The following is a 16,956-nucleotide window of genomic DNA, read 5'->3' on the forward strand; positions in this document are numbered from 1 at the left end:
CAGAGATCTGTATGTCTGGAAAAGTGGTGACTCAGTGGTTAGCACTATTGCCTTAGGTGCAGGTTCGATTCCACCCTCGGGCGACTATATGTGCGGAGTTTGCACATTTTACACGAGTGTGTGGGTTTCCTCCAGGTGCTCTGGTTTCCTCCCATAGTCTAAAGACGTGCAGGTTGGGTGAATTGGCCGTGCTAAATTGCCCGTAGCGTTTAGGGATGTGTAGCTTAGGCGGGTGAGAGGGGAATGGGTCGGGGGGGGGGGTGGGTGCTCGAGGGTCGTTGTGGACTAGTTGGGCTGAAGGGCCTATTTCCACACTGTGTGATTCTGCAAGGACAAAGTTGGAACGTCACGTGCGATTCTTGTTTCTATTTCTAAGGAAGTATACACCTACCATGCAAACAATGCAGAACTTGTCTAATAGATCGGCCCCTGGAATTTGATTCGAGATAATGGGAACTGCAGATGCTGGAGAATCCAAGATAACAAAATGTGAAGCTGGATGAACACAGCAGGCCAAGCAGCATCTCAGGAGCACAAAAGCTGACATTTTGGGCCTAGACCCTTCATCAGAGAGCTCTGATGAAGGGTCTAGGCCCGAAACGTCAGCTTTTGTGCTCCTGAGATGCTGCTTGGCCTGGAATTTGATTGTTGGTATTTGTCCTACCTGAGGCTGCTTTTCGTATCTGGAGTTCAGGAACTAGTGGGAGCTAGGAAAATGAGAGAGAATTTACATTGAAATATTTAGGTTTCATAGGAACTTTGACAGGCTGGACCGGGAAATGTTGCATTAGCTGCATTTTGAATCGGAAATATGAGTACATACATGAAGGACAATGGGATATCATTTCAGAACGAGATGAAAAAAAAGTGTTCAGTCAAAGTGATGAAATTTCCCACCCCAACAATTTTGGACAAACTTATGAGATTGGGGACTAAGTATAGATTTATAGTCAGACTGAAATATTTGGTTCGTTATTCGCCTGAAACAATGACATTGATAAAACATAAACAGTTTATATATTCAATCATGACATATTGAGAATTGACACATGGTATAAGTTTCACTGATATGAAATAAATGAACTTATTGACACTGGGTTACGTTTTGGAATTGTCGCACAGAATGATATCCATAAATGTGAGTATTACATATTCATTGCGGAAATGTTACAATATTTCACGCACAACGAGTTTGTTAATGCAAAGGGAATTCAACTATTTTCTCATATTACCAGTACCCGTAAAAAGCAAATGGAACTATGGATGCTGTCCGATAGCATAATCCTAAATCTCTGCTTGCTAGGAAGCTAGCATCATTGATTAGCACTTACTTTGTCATGCAGATTAACACTAACAGCATGTGTTCTACTTCTGCGCCAGCCAAGGTTACCATGAATGTCTCTCCTTCCCAAACCACTCCCCTGTATTTTGCATCATGTTTGGTGGCCCTGAGAAGAAACAATCGTCAGTCTTCTCCCGCTAATGACAGAACAATCTTATTGTCTCCTGGGCTGTCGCAACTTTACTGAAAGACATTGAAGTAATTTTACCTCTGTGAAAATGTTTTAATAATTTACATACAGTAACGCTGTCTGCAACACTGAAATGATAATTTGCTCATGAACATAGTCATGACTGGAATAGAGCTACATTTGTTTCTTAAATCTGAGATGCACCAAAATGTAATAACAATTATACTTAAAGACGGAAAATTACATTACGACATGAAGCATACATAACAGACAAGGCAATAGAGAAAGCTACAAGTGATAAATTGCACATTCAATGAGGAGAAATTATCTCAGTGCAAGTTATGAAACTACAGTAGTGAAATTTAGAATTAACATCGATAATGAAGGAAAGCAGTTGGGATTGGAAGAGACAAAACGTTGCAGCAAGAAAGTAGAATCCCCATATTAGTTGGAAAGAAAATATATTGATAAACGAAAGGAGTAAAACAAGTCAACTCTTGATTCCTGTAATAGCTGACTGCAACATTTTACCTGGAGCACCTCATGCTGCAACAATAGGATAGTAAATGACAAACACCAGATCTTTTGCTGATCTGTCCATTTCAATCAGAATCAAACGTCACTTTGTACCCTGCACTCAAACGTGTTCAATCAATATTTTTAAAAGCTCCAGGGAGTTTATTTCATTGTTTCTATTTTTTTCTTTCAGTTAAAGCTGTAAAATGGACAAACAGTTTGATGCAGCTATTGCTGGGCTGTTGTTTAGTTTTGAATGTAATTTGTTGGTACGAAAGGGAATTAACACTGTTCTAAAGTCAAGTACCTCGAGACCACAGTAAAATCTCAGCTATGTTTCCACCCAGAATAATAATAGGACCTTCAAATTTTGAAATGTAGCTTGAACAGGATGAATAGTGAAGTGCATATCTCTCAAACTAGATTAATGTTGCTGTGGTCAAGACATAAAGGACCTGCATTAAGTGGAATAAAGACAAATTCTTATTACAGAGATAATAGGAACTGCAGATATGGGAGAATCTGAGATAACAAGGTGTAGAGCTGGATGAACACGGCAGGCCAAGCAGCATCTTAGGAGCAGGAAGGCTGACATTTTGGGCCTAGACCCTTCATCAGAAATGGGGGAGGGGAAGAGGGTTCTGAAATAAATAGGGAGAGAGGGGAGGCAGATCGAAGATGGATTGAGGAGAAGATAGGTGGAGAGGAGACAGACAAGTTAAAGAGGCGGGGATGGAGCGAGTAAAAGTGAGTGTAGGTGGGAACGTAGGGAGGAGATAGGTCAATCCAGGGAGGACGGACAGGTCAAGGGGGCGGGATGAGGTTAGTAGGTAGGAAATGGGGGTGCGGCGTGGGGTGGGAGGAGGGTATAGGTGAGAGAAAGAACAGGTTAGTGAGGCGGGGACAAGCTGGGCTGGTTTTGGGATGCGGTACATGGAGGGGAGATTTTGAAGCTTGTGAAATCCACATTGATACCATTGGGCTGCAGGGTTCCCAAGTTCAACTCCTCCTCCCAAGCCTCAGATGACATGCCCATGGTTGGGCCTCCTGCAGTGCCACAACAATGCTGCCCAAAGGTTGCCGGAACAGGAACTCATATTCTGCTTGGGAACCCTGCAGCCGAATGGTATCAATGTGGATTTCACAAGCTTCAGAATCTCCCCTACCCCTACTGGTAATTCGTTGTGGCCATAAAACAGTCGTGCCACTTTTTAAAGATCCACTATAAAGAGCATTCTCTCTGAATACATCATGGCTTGGTATGGCAACTGTTCTGCCTAGGACTGTCAGAATCTACATACAGTTGTGAATACAGCCCATTACATCACACAAACCAACTTTCCATCTATTAATGAGTGATAATGGGAACTGCAGATGCTGGAGAATCCAAGATAATAAAATTTGAGGCTGGATGAACACAGCAGGCCCAGCAGCATCTCAGGAGCACAAAAGCTGACGTTTCGGGCCAAGACCCTTCATCAGAGACGGGGATGGGGTGAGGGTTCTGGAATAAATAGGGAGAGAGGGGGAGGCAGACCGAAGATGGAGAGAAAAGAAGATAGGTGGAGAGGAGAGTATAGGTGGGGAGGTAGGGAGGGGATAGGTCAGTCCAGGGAAGACGGACAGGTCAAGGAGGTGGGATGAGATTAGTAGGTAGGAGATGGAGGTGCGGCTTGGGGTGGGAGGAAGGGATGGGTGAGAGGAAGAATAGGTTAGGGAGGCAGAGACAGGTTGGACTGGTTTTGGGATGCAGTGGGTGGAGGGGAAGAGCTGGGCTGGTTGCGTGGTGCAGTGGGGGAGGGGACGAACTGGGCTGGTTTTGGGATGCGGTGGGGGAAGGGGAGATTTTGAAGCTTGTGAAGTCCACATTGATACCATTGGGCTGCAGCGTTCCCAAGCGGAATATGAGTTGCTGTTCCTGCAACCCTTGGGTGACATCATTGTGGCACTGCAGGAGGCCCATGATAGACATGTCATCTAAAGAATGGGAGGGGGAGTGGAAATGGTTTGCGACTGGGAGGTGCAGTTGTTTATTGCGAACCGAGCGGAGGTGTTCTGCAAAGCGGTCCCCAAGCCTCTGCTTGGTTTCCCCTATGTAGAGGAAGCCACACCGGGTACAATGGATGCAGTATACCACATTGGCAGATGTGCAGGTGAACATCTGCTTAATATGGAAAGTCATCTTGGGGCCTGGGATAGGGGTGAGGGAGGAGGTGTGGGTGCAAGTGTAGCATTTCCTGCGGTTGCAGGGGAAGGTGCCGGGTGTGGTGGGGTTGGAGGGCAGTGTGGAGCGAACAAGGGAGTCACGGAGAGAGTGGTCTCTCCGGAAAGCAGACAATGGTGGGGATGGAAAAATGTCTTGGGTGGTGGGGTCGGATTGTAGATGGCGGAAGTGTCGGAGGATGATGCGTTGTATCCGGAGGTTGGTGGGGTGGTGTGTGAGAATGAGGGGGATCCTCTTTGGGCAGTTGTGGTGGGGGCGGGCGTGAGGAATGTGTTGCGGGAAATGCAGGAGATATGGTCAAGGCCGTTCTCGACCACTGTGGGGGGAAAGTTGCAGTCCTTGAAGAACTTGGACATCTGGGATGTGCGCGAGTGGAATGCCTCATCGTGGGAGCAGATGCGGCGGAGGCGGAGGAATTGGGAATGGAGGGTGGAATTTTTGCAGGAGGGTGGGTGGGAGGAGGTGTGTTCTAGGTAGCTGTGCGAGTTGGTGGGCTTGAAATGGACATCAGTTACAAGCTGGTATCCATCTATTGACTCTATCTATACTTCTTGCTACCTTGGGAAGGCAGCCAACATAATTGATCTCCCTCTCACACTGGGTATAATGTCTTCCAACCCAGTCCAGCTGACAAACACCTTACTTTATTGGCTTGAAATATACTGCTTGGCACCTCTGTCTCAACCTGCCTTCATAAAAAAATGGACAAAAGAAACCTCTTAAAGCCACATTATTTTCATACCTCCATGCTTAATAAAATGAAGGATTGATGTCCAATAATGGCTTCATTTTTAAAAAAAGAAGCTTTAGTTTTACTCTGTATGTGACGACAATACATTTACATTACATTAAATCGACATGGAAGCACTGAAAATTACATTCCATTTCAGTTTGTTTCTCTCAACCATGGCATACCTTTGTCTTCACTGATCAAAGTCATAGCAACATGTCAGTATTTACGTTCTATTATCCTGCCACATGTATAACTTTCAAATTAAACTGCTGCAATAAGATGGTATTTTTATCCATAACTTGCAACATTTCAATGCTAACATGAAACTCAACATCTTTTTCTTGATTTTGGAATATTTATATTGATGATCATTCAATTTTCTGGAAAAATAGCCAATAGGTCTTTCAATCACTTATTATCTCCTTGCAAGAGTACAGCATTGACATCCACATCACTTGCGTCAATCACCATCTTAAATATCTTTACATTGTCAGGTGTTGCTAACACCAGATCAGTAGTCAACACAGCTTTCAAGTTGTCAAATGCCTGCTGACACTGTTCCATACACTGAATTGTTTTGCACTTCCTCAACAGGTCAGTCAGTGGGGCAACTGCACTCCTAAAATTCGGTTTGTAATTCTGACAAATTCTGTTCAGTCCCAGGAAAGGTTGCATTTCTCGCTTCCTTCATTGTTGGGAAACTCCCCAATAATCTTGGTTTTAACATCCAATGGGGCCATCTGTCAACATTCAGTAACAAGGCCCAGGAATATTAGGGTTTTTGTGAACTAACTCTTGGCCATGTTGATCACCAAGCTTACCTCTTGTAGTCAATCAAATAATTCTCTGAATTCTCTAGATGCTCCGAATGTTCCTTACATTTGTGATTAAAAATTACCAGATCATCTATGTACACCACACATTTGGATAATTCTGAAGTGACCTTGTTGGTTAGTCTTTGAAATGAAGCCGGCAGATTCCGTAGACCAAGTGGCATGAATTCAAACTGTTACAGGCCATTCGACATCAGGAAAGCCAAAATTTCCTATGCTGTTTCGGATAAAGGTGCCTGCCAGTATCCTCTGAGTAAACTCAACTTACAAATATAAGCTGCCTCTCCCATCTTCTCAATACAGTCTTCCAAGCATGGAATAGGATATGATTCAGATTTTATAACTGTATTCATTTTGTGATAGTTCACACATAATTGTTGTGTACTATTTGGTTTTGGTACATCAGCATGGATGAGATCCATTCTCTTCAACTCACATTATGTCATCTCTGACCATGCTTTCAATCCCTTTAATTCAAATTCATTGTTGAAAGTTAAAGGGTTGGGTCTATAACCTATAAGGGTGGTTCTGAAGAAGGGTAACCGGATCTGAAATGTTAACTCTGTTTTATCCTTCACAGATGCTGCCAGATCTGCTGAACTTTTCCAGCAACTTTATAGGATAAGAAGAAACATGAAATTGTAAAACACTTAGTCAAGCAGTTAGGTATACAGTGCATTTTTTAAAAAAAAATTAAAATTAGACAATTGGAGTTAGAAGATAAGGAAAAGGGAATAAGAGCCATGGCAGAAGAGAATGAAAGGGAACTGTACAAGTTTGAATTATGATTGAAAACAGAGAGGGAAGAGAAAGAAAAAGAGAGAGAAACACAAAAAGAGAGAAAAGAAAGGGAAACAATGTTCGAGTCAGAAAAGATGATGTTGGAACTTGAAGCAAAAAGTCTTCAAATGGCAGAAGGAAAAGTACAAGATAGAAGTGAGGATGAGCTGACTCATTGTAGTCAACAGCCTAGTAGTGATATGTACAAATATGTCCAAATGTTACAACAATTTCGATAAAAAGGACGCAAAAGCCTATTTTATTTCCTTCAACAAATTGGGTAAACAGATGAATTGGCCAGAGATGTGTGGGTAATGTTAATGCATACCAAACTGGTGAGCAAGGCTAGTGAGATGCTAGCAATGCTGTCAGATGAGGTATCAAGAGACTATGAAAAATTCAAACAGGCTATTTTGAGCACCCATGAATTGGTACCAGAAACATATAGACAATGGTTCAGAAATATATGGAATGAACCAGGTCAGACTTATGACGAGTTTGAAAGAACTAAACAAAGCAGCTTCAATAGCTGGGTGAGAGCATTAAAGATAGAAAAGACATATGAGGATCTTAGAGAGATTATTCTGTCGGAAGAGTTTAAAAACTCATTTCCAGAAAAGATAAGAACTCATGTTGAGGAACAGAAAGTTCAAACAGCAAGAAGAGCTGCAGTGACAACAGATGAATATGCATTCATGCATAAATAGAGATTTAGCTTCTGACAGCAGTTTCATTCCATGAGGGATAGAGGCTGTGAAAAAAGGAGATCCTTCAATGAAAAACAAAAAATAGGTCACACCGAGACCAGCTAACCAAGGATGAAACATGAAGCCTTACAGAATGAAAAGGAGGTGAAAGGCGTCCAGTGTTTTCACTGTAACAGGAAGGGACATACAAAGTCATAGTACCAGTGGTTTAAGAAATGCACTGAGAGAAAGGATGTGGTAAAAGAAACTAAAAGAGGTAGTGATGTTGTTTGTTCTTGGAAATACCCAGCCAGATCAAAGCTGGGAGTGACGCCCCTTGTTGTGGAGAAGCTTAAAGAAAACCAGGGAGCTGTGGAGTTAAATGAAAAACACCCTTGAATTTTTCCGGACTGTGTGATGACAAGATCCCACAGTCATAAGTTAAAGCAAGAAGGAAAAACCAAACAAAAGAGAGAAAGTAGTTGATGCCCAGTTAGCTGTTACCCTGCTTGATGAAATGGTGAAGGAAAAGGTAGAACAGGTAGAGGATCATTTAGAGGTGTTTAGTTCTGAAAGATGAATGGAATGACAACAAAAATATAAGACAATAAGAGATTTATATCATAAAGTGATAGTAGGAAATGCTGATGGGTCTAGGCCCAAAATGTCAGCATTCCTGCTCTTCTGATGCTGCTTGGCCTGCTGTGTTTATCCAGTTCTACACCTTGTTATTTCAGATTCTCCAGCATCTGCAGTTCCTACTATCTCTTCATGATATAAATCTCTTATTGTCTTATATGTTTTTTGTAATTCCATTCATCTTTCAGAACTAAACACCTCTGCATGATCCTCTATCTGTTCTACCTTTTCCTTTACCATTTCATCAAGCAAGGTAACAGCTAACTGGACGTCAACTACTTTCTCTCTTTTTTTTTGGTTTTTCCTTCTTGCTTTAACTTATGCTTTAACTCTGAACCTAAATCTGATAGTTTTGACAACCTCAGACTAAAGCTATTGTAAACAAAATATGTCATCCAAGGTATGTAAGAAGAAGGTTTTGAAAAATGATGTGAGAGCAAATGGCCATCTGATGAATACACATCTACGTCTCACAAAAATTTCCCAGCTCTCTTAGAAAGCATCATTTATCCAGAGAAGGTTGCACACCACTTCCAGCTAAGAGTTCTAACAGAAGATTTCAAAGAGAAGACATCTCTGTCAGGAGGATCAGCGGAAGAAATGTGTTTGTTATTGGAGAGACAGTGGAGAAGGGTTAGACGAGATTAGATTCCCTACAGTGTGGAAACAGGCCCTTCGGCCCAACAAGTCCACACCACCCGTTGAAGCATCCCACCCAGACCCATCCCCCTATAACCCACACACCCCTGAACACTATGGGCAAATTTAGCATGGCCAATCCAGCTAGCCTGCACATCTTTGGATTGTGGGAGGAAACTAGAGCACCCAGAGGAAACCCACGCAGACACGGGGAGAATGTGCAAACTCCACACAGACAGTTGCCAGAGGCTGGAATTGAACCCGGCTCCCTGCAGTGCTAACCACTGAGCCACCGTGCCGCCCAAAGGCAAATATCTTCTGTCACAAACTAGAGTATAATCAAGATTTGCGGCTGTTTTGGTTTCAGTTCAAGAAAGAAATAGCGGTGGAACAGAGCACTGTATTGGAGGTAAACAGTGTAATAGAGAAAATGGAAACCTCTCATGAAAAGTGCAGCGTTAGGGCCAATGGCTGGAAACTGTCTAAGTTGCGGAGGGCATTAGGAGTCTACCAGATTATAAACGGGGAAAGAAAGAATGGGACATTTTCAATGCATTACAATGCAGACAAGTCTTCACAGAAATGTCCCCTGTGAACGTTAAACATGGCAAAGCGCAAACATCTGTGTGTGAGCGCTGGTGTAAATGTTTTTGAATGATTGCACTGCTTCTGTCCGAACTTAATATAGAAACAGAAAGCTCTCGAACTTAGACATGTGAAGTGAATAAAGCCAGCAAATGCAGAACTGTTCAGAAAGTAGGGCAGAAATTGCACTTAAGGCTCCCAACATTTATTTCATCCCAGACCAAAAAAAAGCCTGAATCAATTTTGTGAAGCACTACCTTTGAATCGTCCTGTGTATAGTTAAACAAAATGTGCGGAGTAGAACTGGGTGAACTCAGAAAGTAAGCTTTGGAAATGAGAAATCAATAGAGTAAGGGAAATCCTTCTGAGCGAAAGCTGGGCAACATAGGTCTGGAGTTGATAACAGTGCAGGAAAATGGGTCAACCATGCAACCGCGCTAAACTGCGCGGTACTGCACGATTTTGCTCAGGTTCAACCGAACAGCGCCTACTGAATATTTTCACGCTGGACTTCGCTGAACATTTTAATACTAACAACAAACTTCTCTAATCGAACCGAACCAGCAGTACTCCAGCAAGCATGAACTGGACACTTCTACATTGATACAATGGTCCTAGGCTAAAATCTTTATCTGCCCGTACGAACAGTGCCGTACTGCTCTGCACGTCGTTGCATTTGGCTGACAGACAATCCTGTGCAATTTAACTGTTTTGTGAGTGGCCTATGACATATGAATAGTTATCAGGACCAAATATGTTACTCTGCTTTTCTTCATATCTGGTTAGTTACTTTGCGTGCTGAGAATGGATAACAGCATTGTAATGTCGTAACCTTGATGTTGCTCCCATCCAATAGCCACTTTAACATTTGCAACCGCGTATGAAACATTTTATTATCTTCCATGGTAAAATGTAACAGACGACACTGGATAGTCTCAGAGGACATCACGATGGAACATGACTGCATTTCTGAAAGATAACATAATCTGGCCGCCGTTTCGCCATTTTGTTGGCTTCAATTAGTTAATTATTGTTTATCAGAAAAGCTAACGACTCCATATCTCCCAGGAGTAGGACAACAAATATAAACGCTTGACTATTCTACAGAACACATACGGACCTTCTGGGAGAAATGCATGGATCCCCGAAAGAACTGGTGTTTGCCATTTTCTATCCTTTTCTTGCAGTTATCGGGCTTCCAGGTAAAGTACCTTTATTACAGGCGTGGCACGGTGGCCTCACAGCGCCAGGGACCCGGGTTCGATTCCAGCCTCGGGTGACTATCTGTGTGGAGTTTGCACATTCTCCCCGTGTCTGCGTGGGTTTCCTCCGGGTGCTCCGGTTTCCACCCACAGTCCAAAGATGTGCATGCTAGGTGGATCGGCCATGCTAAGTTGCCCATAGTGTTCAGGTTGTGTGGGTTATAGGGGAATGGGTCTGGGTGGGATGCTCCAAGTGGCGGTGTGGACTTGTTGGCCGGAGGGCCTGTTTCCACACTGTAGGGAATTTAATTTAATTATTTATTTGCACTGGAAATCGCTGTTTCGCTGTGGTACTGTATGCATGAACAGCCTTTCAAGAAATAATTTTATCCTTCTTAACTGGAATCGTTCCCCCGTTTTTGGTATGATTTTTCCTCTTTCATTGTGTAATTTTGGCATTTTAAAGGCATTAACTTCCAATTTTCCACGGATAATTCTGTCCCATCAACCATACATGATTCCTCCATTAACTATCTAACTTATATCAGCAAGGATTCCTTGTGGTTGTAGACTTGCTCGCCGAGCCGGTGTGTTTGATGCAGAGATAATAGGAACTGCAGATGCTGGAGAATCCAAGATAACAAAGTGCGAAGCTGGATGAACACAGCAGGCCAAGCAGCACCTTAGGATCAGAGCTCTGATGAAAGGTCTAGGCCCGAAATGTCAGCTTTTGTGCTCCTAAGATGCTGCTTGGCCTGCTGTGTTCATCCAGCTTCACATTTTGTTACCTGGTGTTTGATTGCAGACGATTCGTCACCCTGCTGGGTAACATTATTAATGCACCTCCAGTAAAGCGTTTGTGTTCAGTCCCGAAACATATAAGTAACAAGCGTTGTTTACTTCTGTGGGCAATCTAGAATGAAAGGTAACAGTTTTAGGATAAGTGAGACAATATTTAAAACAGAGACGAGTAGCAACTCCTTCTCTCAAAGAGTAATGAATCTATGGAATTCACTATCCCAGAATATGACGGATGTTGGGACATTGAATATATTGATATGGATTTTTCATGAGCAATGGGTTGAAGGGTTGTGGAGAGCAAGCAGGGGAGTGGATTTGAGATGAGATGAACCATTCTTGTATCAAGTGGCTGAGCATGTTGGAGGGATTGAATTGCTTACTCCTGTTCCTAGATTTATCAGTTATGTTCTGATGATAATTAAAGAAAAAAAATCAATGCAACAGAAGTACTCTAAAGTCATGGTTGGACAGAGTAATTCAATGGAGTCTGTTGCCTGTGATGTGCAGAAAGTTGGAGGTAACACCTTGCCAGCATAACTACAAGAAGTGCCACCGTCTTCTACAACTTGATCCCTAGGGTTCTGAGCTCAATTGATGCTTGCAATACCGTGGCACGTTAACGAGTCTAAGAACCTGTGAACAACATGTTCAATGAAGTGGCCGTACTCTAAACTCACAAAATTGACATGGAAAAGTAATGCTGGCTTTCAGAAACCTAGGAAAACTAGGCAGATAGTTAGGAGTCTCCTCCAGTTTTCTTGTTAATTCGATTCCATTTTTGACCCATGAGGACATTGAGAACTTGGAGAAGCGCAGTCAGAGCCAAGGTCTAATTAACATGGTTGGCTTATCATTACAGGTAGGGAAGAAGAAGAAAAAAGAAGTAACAATGGTGACTTTTCTTGGAGACCATTACATAGGAGCATAATTAGGCCGTTCGGCACATCAGGTCTGCACTGCCAATCGCTCATGGTTGGTATGGTTCTGAAGTCCATTCTCCTGTCTTCTTGTGACCGTTGATCCCCTTACTAATCAAGAACTTCTCTTCTCTGTCTTCAATACACTCAATGACTTGGCCACGTAGACCTATAGTCAACAAATGAGTTCCAAAGTTTAAACATGCTCTGCTTTAAGAAGCTCCTCTTCTTCTCTGTTCTCAGGTCAGAAAGACAGGTAAATTTTTAGTACTTCTCATAAAATATTTAATCTCTGTGACAACTCTGGAGTCAGCAAGCCTTAATTCTTCAAGTGTGCTACCAGAGTGAGATATAACAGCAAACAGGCAGTGCTTGCTATTTGAGATAATGGGAACTGCAGATGCTGGAGAATTCCAAGATAATAAAATGTGAGGCTGGATGAACACAGCAGGCCAAGCAGCATCTCAGGAGCACAAAAGCTGACGTTTCGGGCCTAGACCCTTCATCAGAGAGGATGAAGGGCCTAGGCCCGAAACGTCAGCTTTTGTGCTCCTGAGATGCTGCTTGGCCTGCTGTGTTCATCCAGTGCTTGCTATTTAACGGAATTTGACACTGACAAAAACGGATGTACATTTCTGTAAGGGTGGGCAGCTAAATGAAACAAAAATCAAAGGTAGCTAATGAAAGAGGTTCAGTATTCGATGAGACAAAGGAAAGTGACGTTTATAGATCCTGGAAAAAGCACTGAGCATGACAATTAAGAATAATTGAAAAACCAGCAAAGGAGGGTCTTTAAATTAATTCAGTAAAGGGGAACAATATGCTTACATAATAACTCTGTACATAATACCAGAGATAAACCATTTATTTAGGATCATAAGAATTCAAAACAAGCCTGGGCAATTGTCGACCCATTAATTGTGAGCAATGCAGAATTTAGAATGGAAAACAGGAAAATTACAAATAACTGGAAAATTACTTCGTGTTTATCATCATGGAAGAACATAAAACAATACAGCGCAGTACAGGCCCTTTAGCCCTCCATGTTGCACCAACTTGTGAAACCAATCTGAAGCCCATCTAAACTACACTGTTCCATTATCATCCATATTTTTATCCAATGACAATTTAAATGCCCATAAAGTTGGCGGGTCTACTACTGTTGCAGGCAGGGCATTCCACATCCTTATCACTCTCTGAGTAAAGAACTTGCCTCTGATATCTGTCCTATATCTATCACTCCTCAATTGAAAGCTATGTCTCCTCGTGCTGGCCTTGACCATCCGAGGAAAAAGGCTTTCACTGCCCACCCTATCTAATCCGCTGATCATCTTGTGACCTCTATTAAGTCACCTCTTAACCTCCTTCTGTCTAATGAAAACACCCTCAAGTCCCTCACCCTTTCCTCATTAGACCTTCCCTCCAAACCACTAACACACCGTACACCTTCCTGACAGCTCTATCAACTTGGGTGGCAACTTTCAGGGATCTATGCACATGGACACCGAGATCCCTCTGCTCATCCACACTACCAAGAATCTTACCATTAGCCCAGTCGTCTGTATTCCTGTTGCTCATTTCAAAGTGAATCACCTCACACTTTTCCACATTAAACTCCATTTGCCACCTCTCCAGAACATAGCACAGAAATCCGAGGCAACAAAGATACCAAAAGGGAACCTGAATAACTGACAAAAAAAAAGACTCCCGAAGAATTGGTCCCGGAAATTTAAGTGGTAAATCAGTTGTCATTCGACACGTTAAGCTTTGCAGAGGTGCTAAGAAAGATAATGGATGCATTGGTTGTAATATTTGAAATTTTCACAAGGCCTGGAAATGTTCACATGAGTGTTAAGTTTTAAAATGTTTATGGAATGAAGAACATGAAGAATTGAGAAGGACAGGCAAGTTTGCTGTCAGCATCAGGAAAATAACTGTGACTCTACAATATTAGAAAAACAAAAAGTATATTATCTGAAAAGAAAAGTGGTTTCTGGATGCTTCAAAAGGACAGAAGAGTTTTGCATAGTCAAAATGGATACATGAGAAGGAAATGCATGATTGATAAACATTCCAATGAAAGTTTTAAGACTATTGCATGTCGTTTTGACAAGGAACCTCCAACGGATGTGGATTATTTCCATTTTCACATGGGTTTTGCTAAAGATCCACACAACAGGTTATGAATAAATGTTATATCATATTCAAGAAAAGATAGCAGAATGGATAAAGATAAACAGATCTTCTGACAATAATAGCATGTCACCAAATTGATAGCTCAAGAATTAGTGCTATATCCACAGAAGTTCACAATTTATATGAATAGCTGGATGGGGGAACCAATTGTAATACATCCAGATATGCAGATTGCACCAAACTGGTCAGGACCTTTCACAGTGAGGATGATTTAATTAAGTTTCAGGAGGTCAGAAAAGGCGAGGTGAACGGACTAGAACACGACAACTCGGGCTGATTACTGGGGAATTTGAGGTGAGACTTGATAGAAGTCTATAAAATTAGGAGATGCACAGATACAATTGATGGTCAGAACCTTTCTTCCCAGAGTTGAAACATCTAAAACTAGAGTGCAGGCATTTAAGATGAGGAGGTATAGTTCACAGGAGATGTGAGGGGCAAGGGTTTTACACAGAAAGTGGTAGAAGTCTGTCGGAGTGGTGCTGGAGGCAGATACGATAGGTGATTTTAAGGGACTTTTGGTAAGCACATGGATATGCTACAAATGGAGGGATATTGTCCAAGGGTAGGCAGAAGGGGTTAGTTTAATTTGGCATCATGTTTTTCACAACGTTGTGGGGCAAAGAGCCAATTCCTGTGCAGGATAGTTATGTGGTCTATGTTTTAACAGATGAAATATAATGTGAAGAAATGTAAAGTGCTCCGTTTAGCAGTCAAAATACAGGAAAACAGAGTATTTATCAAATGGTGAGAGACTGGGAAATCCAAGTATCTTTGTTCCTCAGACACTAAAGGTTAGAACGAAGTCATTGCTTTGGGGCCATTTTAAACATCGTCACCATGCTAATTTCCAGACTTTGGTCATTAATCAAAAGACAGTGCTTTGCACACTTAGCAGTGGGCAAATTCCACCCCCCGCCCCCCCCCCCCCCCCCCGCTTTGTTCCATCCAATGTCTGATGAACGGCAATTGTTCATTCAGTTTTGAAAATTATTTTACGTTCTGAAGGCACTGTTATTTTGTTTCTATTTAAACCAAAATTGTTATTTTCAACTCAAAACAAAGCAAACATTGTGGAAGCAGTAGTTTTTCAATGGAATAAAATATTGTAAATATATCCAGAGTCCCTGAAATTGAACATTCGCAAATTCTCTGGTTTCTCTCCCACGAATGTATGCATTGCCCCATTTTTTTAAAAAAACTGTCTCTTTGTGTTTCAGCTAACTCGCTTGCCATTGTAATTCTGCTCCGAGGAAGGTGTAGTCTTTCCAGATGCATCACGCTGTACCTGACGGCTTTGGCAGTGGCGGATTTCCTGGTCATTCTAACAGCAGTGGTACTGAACAGGATTTTTGGTATCTATTTCCAATTCAGTTTTCTGTCAATTACACCAATATGCAGTCTTCGTGCTGTCCTGAACGTTGTAGGTTTGGGCAGCTCTGCCTGGCTAACAGTGGCTTTTGCTTTTGATCGATTTGTCGCCATTTGTTGGCAGAAACTCAAAATAAAATACTGCACCGAGAAAACGGCAGCCCGGGTGATAGGAGCTGTTTATGCCGTTATCTGTTTTATTTCTTCTTTCCTGTATTTCATATATGAACCGTTGTACATAGATAACAACGTACCCTGGTTCTGCCGCGTAAAGGTTATATTTTATACAAAACCTGCGTGGGCTGCATATGACCTGATTCTTCGCATTTTATCCCCTTGTCTCTCATTCACCCTGATTCTACTGTTCAATGCTCGGACTGTCAAACACATTATAGTGGCCAGTAAAGCCCGCAGCAGGCTCCGGTCCCAGAATGGTAAAGAGAATAAGAACGATCCAGAGATGGAGAACCGGAGAAAATCCATTGTCTTACTCTTCTGTGTTTCGGGCAGTTTCGTCCTGTTATGGATTTGGGTTCTAATAACTTTCATCTATGTCAGAATTGCGAGTCTGAATTATTCGTCCAGTTCTAATTTTAATGAATCCAACTACATTCTGAAAGAAATTGGAGTTATGCTTCAGCTTATGAGTTCTTGTATCAACCCATTCATCTATGCAGGGACACAGAGTAAGTTCAGACAGCAGGTAAAAATTGCACTGAAATATCCACTGACGCTTTTTGCAAAGTAATAAAAGTAGAAATTATTATGCACTTGTGTTTCGTTTGGCTTTACGTCACCGTGCCCAGGGGCTATCTTCTTAGTCCGGGAAAAACCATGTCCAGTTCCCTGTTCTGCATCAGCATAAACATTGCATCAACAACCTGCGCTCAGGAATGCCGATTCACGTTTGGCTGAAAATTAAACCTCATGACGATTTGACCCGCCGAATCTCACTCCCTGGGGAAGCTTGTTTCGCCCGACTCATATCTCAATTGAAATTAGAATATATGCTGTATCAATTGATGGTTTTCTTGACCTAACTTCACAGCCAATGTCATGTGGATATGCAGGGGATGTTGTTGCATCCTCTCGAACAAGCTCAGTACTTTTGCTATCCCTGACAGTTATTACTTAGACTGAGTAATTTGACGTGAATCTCAATTCAGCATTCCCTGTGATTCGATGACAGAATGCGACATGAAGGTGCAGAGACCATGTAGTTTCTCCAGTTTGTTCCCCGATACCATTCCCGATCCGCGTTCCAACAGAGCTTACCCGTTTTAGTTCCAGAGATAATGGGAACTGCAGATGCTGGAGAATTCGAGATAACGAAGTGTGGAACTGGATGAACACAGCAGGCCA

Source organism: Stegostoma tigrinum, chromosome 42 (genome assembly GCF_030684315.1).
Source record: "Stegostoma tigrinum isolate sSteTig4 chromosome 42, sSteTig4.hap1, whole genome shotgun sequence".
NCBI lineage: Eukaryota > Metazoa > Chordata > Chondrichthyes > Orectolobiformes > Stegostomatidae > Stegostoma > Stegostoma tigrinum.